Source organism: Armigeres subalbatus, chromosome 2 (genome assembly GCF_024139115.2).
Source record: "Armigeres subalbatus isolate Guangzhou_Male chromosome 2, GZ_Asu_2, whole genome shotgun sequence".
Classification (NCBI taxonomy): Eukaryota; Metazoa; Arthropoda; class Insecta; order Diptera; family Culicidae; genus Armigeres; species Armigeres subalbatus.
The window spans coordinates 192,298,450-192,315,079 of NC_085140.1; positions in this window are offsets into that span (position 1 = coordinate 192,298,450).

Genomic DNA, 16,630 nt, shown 5'->3' on the forward strand with positions numbered 1-16,630 from the left:
CATTTTTATTATTTCACGCATGCTGCGACGCACACTGAGATAATTTTGCATCTAAAATATATGTGCACTGCACATATATTTTTGCAATCAAGCTTTGCATGCATATGTACTTTATTAATGCCGCACATAGAATTAGAAATTTTGCTACTCTTATATTTTATGTGCAAGCATAAATAAAATTTGAATGCATGTGAAATATTTTTCATTGGCTCCTTTTAATATATTTTATGTGCGGCAGCCAATATTAATCATTAGACCTGTTATTAAAACCGTTTCAAGCTGATTTAGTTTGTTTTCTCGAATTTTACAAAAATAAGAATTGCGTTGAGATGAAAATGTTTATTTAAGATATTCGCAAATGTTGCAGTTTGGGAAACATTGAGAAACGTAAACAAGATGTTTTTAACAAATTTTCAAATCTGAGTTTGGCTTCGATATTTTGCAAATCATCCTTGGTTCGACAGGTGGCCGGACTTGTTCCATTTCCTGGGCGAAATATGACATGGAAACCTTCTGGTTCAACGAGATAGTTATACAGCGATTCCACGGGAAAAGAATAGAGTTGAAAAAAAAGTTGTCCAATTTTGCTCAAAATCGCTTGGTATGTTCTTCATCGAAAATAATTAGACCCGTATTTTTTATTTTTTTATTAGGGTGACCATGTTCGATATAGGGTTACCAGAAAAATCGCTATTTTTCGAAATTTTTTTTTTCAAAATCATAACTTTTGAACCACTGGATCGATTTGCAATATTTTTATGGATAGAAAGCCAATTACTTCTAGTTGTTACTAAAATTTTTGGTTTGGTGTATTGGCGTACTCAAATTTGCTAAAATGGTCAAAATATTCGTTTTTTAAGATTTTTTAAATGTTGGACCACAACGACTATATATTTTTATATTTTTTTTATGAAAATTCAAATATTTTTACATAACATATCAAAAAATTAGAAATGTTCATCGAGCCGTTTTTGAGTTACATTTTTTGAAAATTTCAAGTTTTCTGCCCATACACACATGGAACACGGTGTAAAAAAATGGATTATTATCGAAGTTTCATGTACCTCTGATTTTTTTTCACAGAAAGTTAGGCAAGGTCATTAGAAATGTGGTACGGGGTGTTTTAAAATATTTCATCGGCGATTTTTTGAAAAAAAGTGATTTTTATTGTTTTACTTTCTAATATACCGTAAAAAAGTCAATTGATAACCCAACAAATCATTGTAATTTACCCCTTAAAAATTACAATTAATTGCATATTATTCGGTAGCTCGGCCGTACGAAAATCATTTTTTTTGTTAAATATCTTGGCTGTGCATGTTTTGATATGAAATTTGCGAAAAATAATCCATTTCGAAACATGTGCTGTGCATATGCACAGCCAAGATATTTAACAGAAAAACCTTAAAAATTGATTATATACACATTTGTAGCCTTTTGCTTTTCTCGTATCTATATAGATTACCTATATTGACACGGGTATAAAATTTTGAAAAACATTTTTAAAGTTCAAGCGTTCCTATAGTAGTTTGTGCAACAAGTTGCAAAGATGATTTTTCAGCACGAGTTGTACGTTTATCCAACGAGGCTGGCCGAGTTGGATAAATACTACGAGTGCTGAAAAATCGAGTTTTGCAACGACTTTAACTTTAACTTGATAAATTCGTACCAAAATTGTACAGTCTAATTTACTCCACATGGATATTCTCGCTAATAAATTATTTTGCTGCCGAGAACAATCAGATTCCATGGCACCGTGCCACATTGCTTAGTTCGATGAGCCATGAAGCGATAGATGTACTTGCCTTTGGAAATTTTTGATGTCATGTCCATCAATGTATTTCATTTATTACGCGACGCAGAGAATACACTATTTGAACACTTCCCCCAGCTCATTCAGCAATATGAAGTCATGTAACTACTGTTCTGATGTTGGTTTTTCATTATAGCACCCAAATGAGTGTTATAATGAATATTATGCAACCCATTTGAGTTGCATAATGTTCATTAAAGCACCCATTTCGTTGGTATGGAAAAGTAGGCCGTTTTATCACTCAAAGACGAACTGTAAACCAGATATTATGATCAGGAATTGCAAAAAAGTATTTTTAGTGTTATTTTTTATGTTTTGAAATCTTTGCTGAAACAATAATCTATCTCTGGCATCTATATTGTTCTCTGATAAATATTGTTTTGCCTTTCTCGTATACTAAGTATACGGTAAAGGCTATATGATCGCTCCAAAAACAAACTTTTTATAGAAGGCCCGGAGACCCATAGTGTTATATACCAATCGACTCAGTTCGACGAATCGAGGTGATGTCTGTGTGTGTGTGTGTGTATGTGTGTGTATGTGTGTGTGTGTGTGTGCGCGCAAAACTACTCAACAAAATGTCACTCATTTTTCGGGCACTAATCCTCAACTGATTTGCTCGCAACAAGTTGCATTCGACGCAGAATCCTGTCCCATTGTTTCCTATTTGAAGTTGGCCAGATCGGACTATGGGATCGCGAGTTATGGCCAAAATACAAATTCATTTGAAAAAATCGCGTAAAAAATGTCACTCATTTTTCGGGCACTTATCCTCAACCGATTTGCTCGCAACAAGTTGCATTCGACGCAGAATCCTGTCCCATTGTTTCCTAATTGAAATTGGCCAGATCGGACTATGGAATCAAAAGTTATGGCCAAAACACAAAATCATTCGAAAAAATCGTGTAAAAAATGTCACTCATTTTTCGGGCACTTATCATCAACCGATTTGCTCGCAACAAGTTGCATTCGACGCAGAATCCTGTCCCATTGTTTCCTTTTTGAAATTGGCCCGATCGGACTATGGGATCAAAAGTTATGGCCAAAACACAAAATCATACGAAAAAATCGTGTAAAAAATGTCACTCATTTTTCGGGCACTTATCCTCAACCTATTTGCTCGCAACAAGTTGCATTCGACGCAGAATCCTGTCCCATTGTTTCCTATTTGAAATTGGCCAGATCGGACTATGGGATCGAAAGTTATGGCCAAAATACAAATTCATACAGAAAAATCGCGTAAAAATGTCACTCATTTTCGGACACTTATCCTCAACTGATTTGCTCGCAACAAGTTGCATTCGACGCAGAATCCTGTCCCATTATTTCCTATTTGAAATTGGCCAGATCGGACTATGGGATCGAGAGTTATGGCCAAAATACAAATTCATACAAAAATATTGCGTAAGAAATGTCACTCATTTTTCAGGCACTTATTCTCAACCGATTTGGTCGCAACAAATTGCATTCGACGCAAAATCCTTTCCCATTGTTTCCTATTGAAAATTGGACAGGTCGGACTATGGGATTGGAAGTTACCTTTTTTCATAAAATCACAAAAATGTCACCTATTTTTCGGGCACCTATTCTTAACCGATTCGGACGAAACAAGTTGCATTCGACGCAGAATCCTGTCCCATTGTTTCCTATTGAAAATTGGCTAGATCGGACTATGGGATCGGAAGTTATGGCTGAAACACCATTTTAGCCTTTTATACGAAAAGGCTGCATGTTCGCTCCAAAAACCAAACTTTTACAGAAGGCCTGGAGACCCATAGTGTTATATACCAATCGATTCAGCTCGACGAACTGAGATGATGTCTCTGTCTCTCCCACTTCATACGGGAGTTTGGCAGAAAGACGGTCATGAGATTTATATCATAAGGGAACGTCCACAAATTACGTAACGCTTAGAGGGGGAAGGAGGGGGGTTAGTGAAGTGTGACGATCCATAAAAAAAATTCAGAAGCTTCATACAAAAAGTGTTACATAGTGGGGAGGGGGAGTAAAAAAGTCAAAGTTTTGCGTTACGTAATTAATGGATCTTCCCTAACAAATGTTGCCCTCCGCTCGCGTGATGGGAATGACATTTTCGTTTTCTTTTTGTGTAGTCGGAGCTTCAGTTCAACTAACATCCAAAAGTGATATCCTTAAAATATATGACTGGGTGAAATAAAACAGGGTTATGTACGTCAAAAAGATTGGAAAAGGAAACAAAAATGTCGAAATTCTTATTAGCATATTGTAGATCAAGCTGAAAACCGAACCGAGGTCCCGCGAAATCGCATTTTCTCGCATTTCCGGATGTTGCAACTGCATCGCGAGTAGTGCGCAACTATGCCATAGTCGGGTTTTCAACTGGATCTACAATATCTTTGCCATAAATAATCTGATTTTCATAGAACGGACAAAGAAATTTGTCTTTTTTACTCCTAGCCACTAGCTCATCTTTTTTCAAGCACACACATTTTACGAAGGTCGAGAAAGGCACCATCACCGCTAGGTGGATTAATCTGGGTTTTTTTTTTGGCAATTCTATCTCTTGACATTTTTACTTGATGACCTGCCCGCTGGAGTGCGCCGTATTTTATGAGATTTAGAATGTTTTCTCCTTCGAGGACGGATTTTGCTTGTAATTCATGCGTATGATCCTCATTTCTTTTTTGTGGCCTCTCACTGAGTATTGTACGCAGCATCTTCCGCTAGAAAAATCTGAAAGTATCCTAGATTGCTTTTAACGTTTCATGTCCGTAATTTCCCACCCGAAGAATTGAGGAATTATAAAAAGCGAATTTCATTTCCATCTGAATTATTTTTCTTCACCTGTATTACACAAGACTTAACTTAGACCTAAAACTGGTTATGTACGCCAGAGGTAACCCTATTTAAAGCAGACATTTTTCATTGGAAACGTCATTGCCAGTGTTTACAGCATTGTTAGTGTTTGCCAGTGTTTGTCAGCATTTCAAAGCTATATTTTGTTTCTATATCTTCAAACACATCCCCTTTACTTTCTTAGCACAAACAACACTAAGCTTATCTCTGCCTCTACATGTAACCATGTACTTCATCTTGGCAGAGCTTATGCATATGCTCCATGTACTTCAGCTTGGCAGAGCTTATGCATATGCTCCTAGGTTTAGCAGATCTCCTTAGGAAACGATCGCAGAGTAGTGGTGGAGACTTTTGTCTCACTGAAGATTGAGATGGTGAGAAAGGACATATTCATTCAAACTACCAGTATGAAGTACATTGTTACTGATAGAAATAGAAATAAGAGGATGTACAGGATATGATTGGAGGCGTTGCAAAAATAGTTCACCTTGGAATGCTTGTGAAATGGGATAATGATCCCTAGTAACATCGTTGTACTTATGTATAATGGTTTCATAGCACATCGCTATCTTCAAAACATTATAAAACCATAATTTTTACTTGGGTGCAAAAACGGTTTTTACAGCTTACCAGCTTACTGCTCATAAAAGTATGAATGACCCACACAAATATGGAATCAATCAAATGTGAGACAGTTGTGCTTGTAGCTACAACATAGCTTCCGTAACATGCAACTGGAAATGGAATTTACTTACCATCTAATGTCCAACCAATGGCCTACTTCGAACATGAAGCGTGGTAAATATAAGAAGCAGGCCAGTAAGGTTTTGGGGGTTTCAAGCGAAATGTGCGAACAATATTCGGTAATGTTATTGTACATGGTATGTACCCCACAAATGATGAGACACTGTATCTAGAGAAAAATATGAACCCTTTAAAATATGGCAGACTGACAATGGGCTGGTCTCATAGTGGAAATGTAGGAAAAAAGAAATGAGAATACAACATTCAATAGAGAACTAACTGTGGGCAGGAAAAAGATGATAATTGCCAAAAAATTGAAAATAATGCAAAAATTAAAACAAATTAATAATAAAACATAGTTTAGGAAGGCTTGAGTTACAGAAATTAATATTTTTCAAAAATTTAAATCTATTTTAAGATAGGTTTTCTACTCAAAAAAAGTTCACAAATGTGTACATTTCCAATTTTGAGGATTCATTACAATGATTGATCCATTGCTGGTTTATCAATTGACTTTTTGTACGGTATATTTGAGAAGAAAACACTAAAAAATACTTTTTGTAAAAAATCGCCGATGAAATATTTTAAAACATTCCGTACCTCATTTCTAATGACCTCGCCTAACTTTCTGTGAAAAAAAATCAAAAGTACATGAAACTTCGATAATAATCCATTTTTTACACTGTGTGGAATGAACGTTCAGCGATTCCACGGAAAAGAATAGAGTTGAAAAAAAAGTTGTCCATTTTGCACAAAATCGCTTGGTATGTTCTTCATAGAAAATAATTAGACCCGTATTTTTTATTTTATTTTTATTAGGGTGACCATGTTCGATATAGGGTTACCAGAAAAATCGCTTTTAGAAATTTTTATTTTAAAAAACTATAACTTTTGAACCACTGTATCGATTTGCAATGTTTTTTATGGATAGAAAGCTTATTACTTCTAGTTTTAATAAGAATATTGGTTTGGTGTATTGGTGTACCCAAATTTGCTAAAATGGTCAAAATATTCGTTTTTTATGATTTTTGAAATGTTGGACCACAACGACTATATATTTTTATATTTTTTTAATGGAAATTCAAACATTTTTTGATGACATATCAAAAAATTTGAAATGTTCATCAAGCCGTTTTGTGTTACATTTTTTGAAAATTTCAAGTTTTCTGAACATACACACATGGAATGAGCATAATTTTCCATCACTTCAAAATATCTGCGGGAATCAGTGGCGTAGCCAGAAAATTGGTCTGGGGGGGGTTTTCTGAACATATTTTTTTTCGAAAAAAAAAATTCTTCTAAAAATTTGGTCTTTGGGGGGGGTTTTATGCCCAAAACCACCCCCCTGGCTACGCCACTGGCGGGAATCATTCTGTTGAAGTTATCAAACTTATTCCTAATAAATTCATGATAACCATGATTACAAATCTAGTTTTATTTGTGAAGTAATGTACCTATCAAAAGTAGGGGAGGCTTGTCCAATTCTGACCCCATTAAATGTAAGAACTATAGATCACCCTCAAATTGTTAAAAAGCAGAGACCAACATTGCTAGGGTTTACTCAACCATGGTTTACGCTTTAACTGGAACCACAATGGTCCGTTAGCGTCCTTATTCAGCATGAGTGCTCATAAGGGTTGCAGAGGCACTCATGCCGAATTTGAGTGTAGCGTAAACCACGACTGAGTAAACTTAACTATTTTGAATTATTCCACAAAAGGGTCATTTTGAGTGAACCGAACTGAAACTAGAATATATTTTTTTAGCGTGTAGAATTTTTTTTATATTTAGTGAAGTTAAAAAATCAATTTTGAAGTCCAAAAAACACAATTTTTCCGACCAATGAAATCTACGTTGAAATTCTTTGTGTAATGAATGCTTTCCATTGGTATTATTAAAAATTTGGCAACCAGCGCTGTCTGAGAGAATCTTGGCTCTGCTATATTGAGGAATGGTAGCTCAAATCTCAAAGCTTTAGACTACAAGCAATGGTTTTCTCTGATTACCTTCAATTAAAACTCAAAAACAACTCATTTAATTTGATTATTTTTATTTTTCATAATTCATCAAAAAAAATATTACACAGCAAAATTCTTACAATTTAACACACTTTTCTTCATCTGAAAACGAAAACCGTTTCACGATAATGTAATTTTCATTTTTGTGGCTTAAAGTAATGAAACGATTGTGTCCCAGAGATTTGTTTTACACGAGTATAACGGTTCTTTATTTTCTTTTCCATTGCATTGTAATCTTTTTCCGAGAAAAACTCGTAATATATTTTGGAATCTACTTTAGAAACAGCCCAAGAGTAAAGTTCGTATGCAGTTGTAATATGATGGCCTTGTAAACTTGCTTTTGAAGCGTTTCGCTTTAGAACACCTCCTAAAGCGTCACAAGGCCCTTTTCCATGGCAAGTGGCAAAAAAGTTCCACTCTGCTTTAAGACCGAAGTCTTTGTACATGTGGCACAAATTGAAAGCAGTCATCTTACTTTTGTATTGACTGCCTGATCCATCAGAAAAAAATGGATATTTTTCAGGTAAGGTAGCTTTTTTTTAATGAAATTCACACAATCTATATATATAAAAACCAATCTATGTATGTATGTTCGCTAACTACTTCTGAACCACTTGGCCGATTTCAACCAAATTTGGTACACGTATTCTATATCCTCAGGGGAAGTTAACAAAGGGGTGGGATGGTCATTTGGAAAAGGGGGAGGGGTTTTGTTCAGAAAACGAACAATTATGTGTAACTTTCAACTCCCAGGACCGATTTCAACCAAATTTTGTACACATATTCACTACGAGGAGGCGATCATATGAGAGGGGATTTGGGAAAGGGGAGGAGGGAGGAGGGGGTTTTGTTCAGAAAACGGGCAATTCAAAGTAAATTATGAACCCCTGTACCGATTTCATCCGAATTTGCTACACACATTCTATATCATAAGCAAAAGATAACAAAGGGGGTGGGATGGTCATTGGGAAAAATGGGAGGGTATAGGGGGAGGTGTTGTCTTTGGTAAATGAGCAACTCAGTGTAACTCCCAACCCCCAGGACCGATTTCAATCAAATTTTGTACACATGTTCACTATGAGGAGCTGATTGTATGGGAGAATAATTTGGACAAAGGGGGGCTGGAGGGAGGGGTAATGTTCAGAAAACGGGCAATTTAGTTTAACTGCTGAACCCCTGTACCGATTTCAACCAAATTTGTTACACACATTCTCTATCCCAAGGAGAAGTTAACAAAGGGGGTGATATGGTCATTGAGAAAAGAGGGAGGGTAAGGGGGAAGGGGTTGTCTTTAGAAAACGAGCAATTCACTCCTAACCCCCAGGACCAATTCCAACCAGATTAAATGATTAAATCATTCAACTCTATGATTAAAGATTATGATTAATGATTTATTCATTTTTGACAATGATTAACGATTGTGAATAATGACCAAAAAACCGTTGGAGTATGATTAACGATTACCGATCGTGATCAAATGTTGACACACTATGTGTATGATTAATGATTAACGATTATATATGATTATGATTAAAGATTAATGAATAAAAGAAAGGTATGCAATGATCCAATGTTTCAGCATAACTTCTGTATCCCTTGCCCGATTTCAACCAAATTTGGAACAAGGCGAAGAAGGCGAAGAAGGCGAAGATTATAGGGATGATATTTAGAAAACGGGAAGGTTGTGGAGGGACTGGCATTGTTCAGCTCTCAATCACCTTTGTGTAACTTCTGATCTTCCCTTAGCCGATTTCAGTCAAATTTGGAACACACATTCTTTATATTAAGGAGATGACGATAGTGGGTTAGGGATGGAAAAGAGGAGTGTGTGGGGTAGTTGTATTGTTTAGTTATCGATCAACTCAACACTTCATCGAAATCATGGTTTGCTCAGTGAAAAGCAATGATTAATGTGTTTCCTTCTGGATGGTGAATTTGAACCTTTCTTTAAAAATAGACGTTTTCCCGGATTGAGGCATCGGTGGATGTTTTTCCTTCTTTAGAAATTTTGGGTTTGGGTTTTGGGTTTGATCCCTTTTTCAAAATCAGTCAATGTTTTCAAATGAAATCTGCCTTCTTTTAATCAAATGATGAAGTATTAATGAGAAAACACAATTATCCTTTTGACCAATTCGTTTATTCATTTTCCGATTGTGAAAAAATTGCGAATGAAACTGGCAACTCCGAGCAAGGCCGGGTACATACAGCTAGTTTGTTATAAACAGCCGAACGGCAACATGGTTATGTTTAGTAAATTCTGCGATTGCTATGAAGCTTGTAAACTTTAAATTTTGTGCTTCATCCTTATAATATATGGCAAAAGGATGGATTGTGCATTGAGCGTTTGCCCAATGAAAACCTTGTATAGCGTCCTGAATAACAAAACAGTAATTTTCAGAGAAGTCAGCAATATATTATAATACAATCAGGTGCTTCCAAGTTGTTTTAAGTAGTTTCCTTATTGCTCTGCAAGAAAATTATGCGGAGATAATGCGCTTAATTTTTCTATAAATGTTTCCACAAACTCTTCTGCATCCATTCGCATTGAATTTAAATGACAACGATCTGTTTGCTTCCATTGTTTAAATTCTAAGGAATCGACATTTTCAAGAAAATTCATCAGGTCATTCTCCAGTGTCTGCGTACCCGGGCAATGATCACAGGTTTTCAACCAACATTTCTCTGTAGGATTTTCTCAAAGTATTTTAAAAAACAAGTCATGATACGTTTTTAAATGGTTATGAATAAGTTTCTTGTCCTTAAGGGTTTTAAACATTAATTTAACATTCTGATGATAAATGCATACGCAGACAGTATGCGTTCCACTTGAACCAGCTAGAATACAATTTTTTGGGCGGCTGCTGGAAAACATTGAAAATCCAATTTTAAAAGTAAAATATTGCTCTTTGAAAATTGAATAAATTTCACGAAGGTTGCATAAAAGTAACCTGCGCTGTACATGCACTTTTTCTCCTGCCATATTTTCAATGACGAAATCCCTTTTCCCAGGACATGCTCTGCTTATCTCATCACTATTATAAAAGTCCTTAACTACAGTTAGAGTATAATCGCTCAAAGACAACATATTTACTCTGGTCTCCGGTGTGCTCATAAAACCTTTTTCAATCTGTAATTTCTTTGCACGTTGAGCAGTTCGTTGCAAAACACCGAATTCTTGCATCATTTTGTATGCAGTCCAGGATTTGGGAAGGGAAGTTAGAATCCTATTTCGATCGTTTCTGTCAGATATTTCATCAAATTTTGCCTTCATTTGTTGAAGAATTTCCAGACCGTCTCCGGGTTTCTGGGCAGCAGCGCTACCAATTGATTCAGCACTCATTGATTACAAAGATTCTGATAACAAGATGGAAAAATAACTATTAATTAGGAGCATGTTTCTTCATATAATGTAATACATATTGTATTCGATTATTCTATTTTGTTGCATGATAGGTAAGATTATACGGAACTGATGTTTTTTCAATTTTCTGAATAATCGAGTACAACTAGTATAACGTAGCAAATCATGATGTCTGAATGTACTGAAAAAGAAGAGATTATTCTACTTACCAACACTAGGAACAGCGTCAATTTCCGATGATCCAGCGGCATTGGGATCGATTATTTCGAAACCACCATTATTGATGTTTGCTGGTGCGGCGAAATTGTTCACTCTAGATGGTCCCGCCACGGCGAAATTATTGGTGCCTGATGGTCCGGCAACGGCGAGATCATCAAGTTTCGATGGTTCAGAAACGGTGAGTTCTTGATTTTCACATTCTATATTAACTGCACTTGGAGCTGCTGGCGTAGAGCTTTGTTCGCAGAGGTTGCAATGCAACCTAAATCAGCTATTGATTACCAGCAACCTGCAAGCGGAATACGCGGTATATGTAATTCAAAGTTCTATAATCGAAAAAATATTTATAGCAAATTGGATAACATGTTTGTTTTTTAGCTTACGTTTTTTGTCCAGATCTTATATGTGGAAACAATACATAATTGATCGCTGCTCAACTCTTGTGCACAATTTTGTGCCAATGTTTCAGGATCAAATCAGGAAACATTACCTCTAATAAACTACACACAATTGCTAAGAATGCAAGAGTTTTCTAACTCGCTTCTCCGCCATTTCGGTGATTCATAATAATAATCATTTATTGAACCGCTTTTGATTTTTATGTGCGCGGATTGATAGCTGGTCAACTACACTGAGCTGAAATTGCATGTAGAATATATGTGCAACGCACATATATTTTTGCAATCAAGCTTGGCAAATAATATTTATTAGTATTGCACATAAAACTAGAGATTTTGTGACCCTTAAATTTTATGTGCAATGCAGATGTAAAATAAATGCATGACTATTGTAATTTATTGAACAACTAAATAGTTTTTATGTGCGGTTTTTAGTAATATTCGTGCAGCTTCCACGCTCCTGCTCACTTTATTATTGTTTCTGTACAATGCAAAATTCAGAAAAAAAACAAAACAAAACATTAGTCCTAGAATGAGTCATTTATTCCTTATTGAAATTCACTAGATTTGAGGTTGTAATATCGACGGATACATTTGCACAGTGGCATATGGACATATGGAACGATTAGAACCCGCGTTGTTTCGGAAATGAGCATATCGTGAGCATGGAAACAACCGCAGCGCACTTCTTTTAACATAATCGAAAGCGACATTCTCGGAATGTTATCAATGTGGATCTCTGGAAATTACATTCCGCATTTAAAGTGAGCACTGGTACTGTCAATATCCAACCTCGATTTTATTTCTGTATTGCATCGCCCGGATAGATCCGCTCGAGATCTGGAACATTTTTGCTTTTTCTTTTGGTCAAAACCCAACAATCTGTAACTTCAAAACTTGTGTGGGAATAGTACCCTAGGAAATAAGCAGTGCGGATTTCTAGTGCGAGTTCTGACGAATGATTCTGTGCAGATTGTGGGAAATGATTCGGCAGATGCACTGCATTCTGCGAGGTCGATGATTTCATTGCTGGAACCGATCTCTAGCCCTAATGCGCAATCCGAATCACTCACGGGGGAACGATTACATGAAACAGCAGTGACGGAGCCCGAATCGTCAGGAAACTAAAAAGAAACTTTATTGAGCTTAAGATCCATGACTTATAAATACGCACTTACATTATCCTGTCACTGAATGTGCATCCAACGCTCGTACCGCCTACAGTGTTTCAACTTAGTGGGACAAGCTCGTGCACAAGTTGGAAAAGTAGAAGCTCCGCCATTTTGGTGTTCTGTTTTTCTTTTATTGTTGTACACTCACGCATTCTATGTGCGGTGATTGATAATTTTTAGCTATTGGTCGATGCACTTAAAATTTATTTTCCGATACAATAAGTTGTAAGCAAATGTCCTTTACATTGTATATGCTGCAACATTAAGTTTCATGGTAAGCATATATACTTCAATAACTGCACATAAAACCGAGTTCCAGTCCCTCGAGCCTTTTTTATATGTTTAACGCACATAAAATATAAAGTTAATTTGATCTCAGTGTATGGGTAAATACATTTAAAATATATCCTCAAATCTAATACATCATAAATGCTTGACATCCGTTTTTCATATGTTTCCTTTTAAATTCTATTGGCAATGAATATTGGCAATAAATGCTGGCAATAAATGGCAATAAATGCTGCACATGAAATTGAGTTTAGGATAGCAGATTTGCTTCTATATGTTTCACGCACATAAAAAATACTGTGGATTTGATTTCAGTGCAGCAAAGCTTCAATTTTAAAAATGACAGTTGTGCGTTGCTGCCGTATCGAGTGGTGTGCCCCTCAAAACGCGAGTACTTTGAAATTTGGATTCCGTGAGGAATGTCCTTAACTGAACTCGTCCGCAACGAAGAGTTGCGAAACTACTTATCGAATCGTTGATCCATAGACAAAATCTTTCGTTCCATTTTTGACGATTTTTGTGTGCTTTCATAATGGACGCAAAAAGCATCTTAATCGCTGGGATATTTTTTTTCGATCGAGTGCAATTTGCGAAAATGTTCGCTTCCAAAACCATCAACCGTATGCGTTCTTTTCGTTCGCATCAATCCACAACTTTGAACTATTGTACATTTAGAAGCCTGTTGAATGAAATCATTAAATCATGGATGCTCAAACGAAAGCGATCCAGGTGTATGCTACGTGCAAATCGCAAGACAGGCACATTTTCTTTTTGTTTTCCTATTCAGATAACGACTTGCGATCAACGGCAATGCATTTATCTTCACCGCGTGATATCATACAACCTGGGGTTGTATTTTCTAATTTTCCATCCAGCTCGATAATAAATTTGACTTGATCGGGAATGTATGAGGTGAAAGTAACACTTTACACAGAAAAAAATAATGAAAAATAAACAGCGCGTAAAATTTGACATGCGGATATTTACGCTATTCTTCGCTAAAATGATCCTCTTCCTAACAAGCTTGCTTACAACTTGTATGCAATATTGACGATTCACGTCAAATATTGTATACATTTAGGCTATATCCCGTGTGGAATTACGCTAATAATAGTGTTCCATTTATGTGCATTATTTTTAGCATAAATTTCAGTGGATTTTTCTATCTGTGTATTAATAAGCTTAAAAAGTATGAGACTAGGACAGAACTCATTTACGATGACGCGATCTACCTATTCTCTAGCGTCAATTTTCACTGTTTTGTTGATTTATTGTGACCGAGCTGATGAAACATGAGGCTGGCGAGTCCGTAATGTGTCATTGGACACTGCCGGACTTGCAGTCTTGAGATTCTACTGCAAACAGCTTAGTACTTCCTACACTAAGCTGAAGTGATGTGGTGGGTAGATCTCAAGAGATTGAATCTAATTGAAATTGTTTGTAACGGAATCGCAATCCTCAGGTGAGGCTCGCGTGGTTAAATATACCATCTGTCGGCATAAATACCCACACGCCTTCAACCAGAAGCATAAGACATGGACGAATAATTTCAATTTACTAATTGGCCTTTGTACTTCACCTGCTTAGCGCCGGAACGGCGACCGGAGTCTCGTTTGATCGCTGGAACCTTGTTGGTACGAATTGCAGTGCATTTGCAGTTATTTATGCAAATTTAATTATAATTCCTTATAAGGATGACTTGCAGCTAGCGGCCGAGCACAAGCCAGATCATGTGTCAGATTCCATGCTTATCTGTCACAACATACACAGCCTGACATGACAGCAATGAGGCAACTGTTCAATGCCATTTAATTCGTAGCAGATTGTTATCAATGTTTACTCTATTGTTGCAACCAAATGATAGCCTGTCGTGAATCTGATGGAACTAACGGTTGTTAAATTATAATTAGATATATATTATGTTTTAATGATTGACGAAACTAAACCATTGTTTTGTAGTTTTCTTTTTTCTGAATCTAACTAAAACAACAATCTGTTTCCTAACGAGTGACAATCACCGACGCCAGGAAAATTACTCCCCACCCGAACCCTACAAATCGTTTCCATCAATTTATGGGTCGCAACCTTTGGCTTTATTTCCTATCCGAAAGAAGTCGTCACCAAATTTGTGTCGTCTTAGGAAGCGTAGACCGCGCGGTCGGGACAAGCGTTCACTGTGCTACTGTGCAACCTTTTCGTCGACCAGTTCCATCAATTAGTCTTCAATCAACAATAATTCACAAGGTTAGATAAACATTATTCGAACATCAATTATAATCCCAAACACTGTATCTGGTTGGACCCACGATGTCTCGGATCGTCAAATTAGCAGCAATAAAACTATTCCATGCATGCTTTTGTCTAAGGCGGATTGTGTTGCACTTTTCTACGCGTAAGGAACACTCGAGGTGAGTCGCAAAAACCGAATCGTGCCATGTCTACGACGTGTGATGTCTATCTAAGGAATTCAATATTGTACCTCTAGAATAATAGGTTTGTTTAACGCAAGTACCGCATCAGCTGCGAGCAAACTGCTTTGATTAGTGGGTTCGAACTAACGAAAAATGCAAATTTTTAGCTCATGTGCATCATGATCATCATTTTCTGTCGCAACTCTATGGCTGCGCGAGGATTGTGTAAATTAGCGATGAGCGACACGATCCAGTATGCGCCTTGCAACCGCCGTCGCGGATTCGCACTTTGTCAACATAAAAAAAGGCTAATTATCTCCGACGAGACAATTGAACGATCATCACAACCATTCGTTACTGTGGACGAGGTAATTCCGATCCAACAGGGAAGATTAAATTGAAGCACGTGTGATGAAATCGGATTTCAGTCAATTTTGCAAACAACAGTTCTAGTGAACTGCAGTTTCGGTGACGTGACTTGAGATTCAGTCGAATTGCCACCGCGCCTCACCTATTTTGTTCAAAGCTTCCACAGATGGAGGTGGTCTGGTGTTTGAACAGAAGGATCACGGCGACAATGAAGGCGATGATGGTATGCAGAACAGTTTTTCCCCTCTAATAATGCAAAGTGGTGCGTTTCTATGCATCGCCCGTTGTGATCAATTGTGTCAACATCAATTTTATGGGTTTGTGAGTCTGGGTGGCTAGTCTGCATCGCAACGCGACTGCCATTAGATTATACATTGTATGAAGTTGTCACTGCAATGATGGGTTCTAACAACTCTTGCATAAAGTTTTCTGGTTTAACACGTCGATTATATTCCTAAAATGGAACCACTGTATACAAAGCCAATTCATGAAATTGTTTGATTGTTATTTTATAAATATGTAGCCAGTAATTTTAGACTTCCTATTCATACTGACCAGTTCATTTTTATTTAATTTTATTAATTGCATATAAGGAATTTGAACGAAATGCGTCGTTTGACGTATACGACATTAGCTAAAGTAAGAAGGTACGTCTCTAGCGTCTGTTCACCAGGATCGAGTGGGTGCAACGAAACGAACGAACGAATGAACAACAGCGAAATGCGGACTACTTTACTTAGTACTTGGCATAAGGGACCATGGACTGATGGCTCACTGGTATGTAAACTGCCGGAGGTTTTGAGTAAGTCAAATATGTATAACAACTATCCCAGCGGCAAAAAAGCAGCAGAGTGCATAGTATAGTTTATATTGATGAGTTCCCGACTAGAAGAGCATAACAGAAACTGAACACAATATTAACATATTGTGATATTTATAACTTATTTTGTTCTTAGTAGCCGTTATCTTTCAAATGTTGTAACAGAATTTTATAATAATATG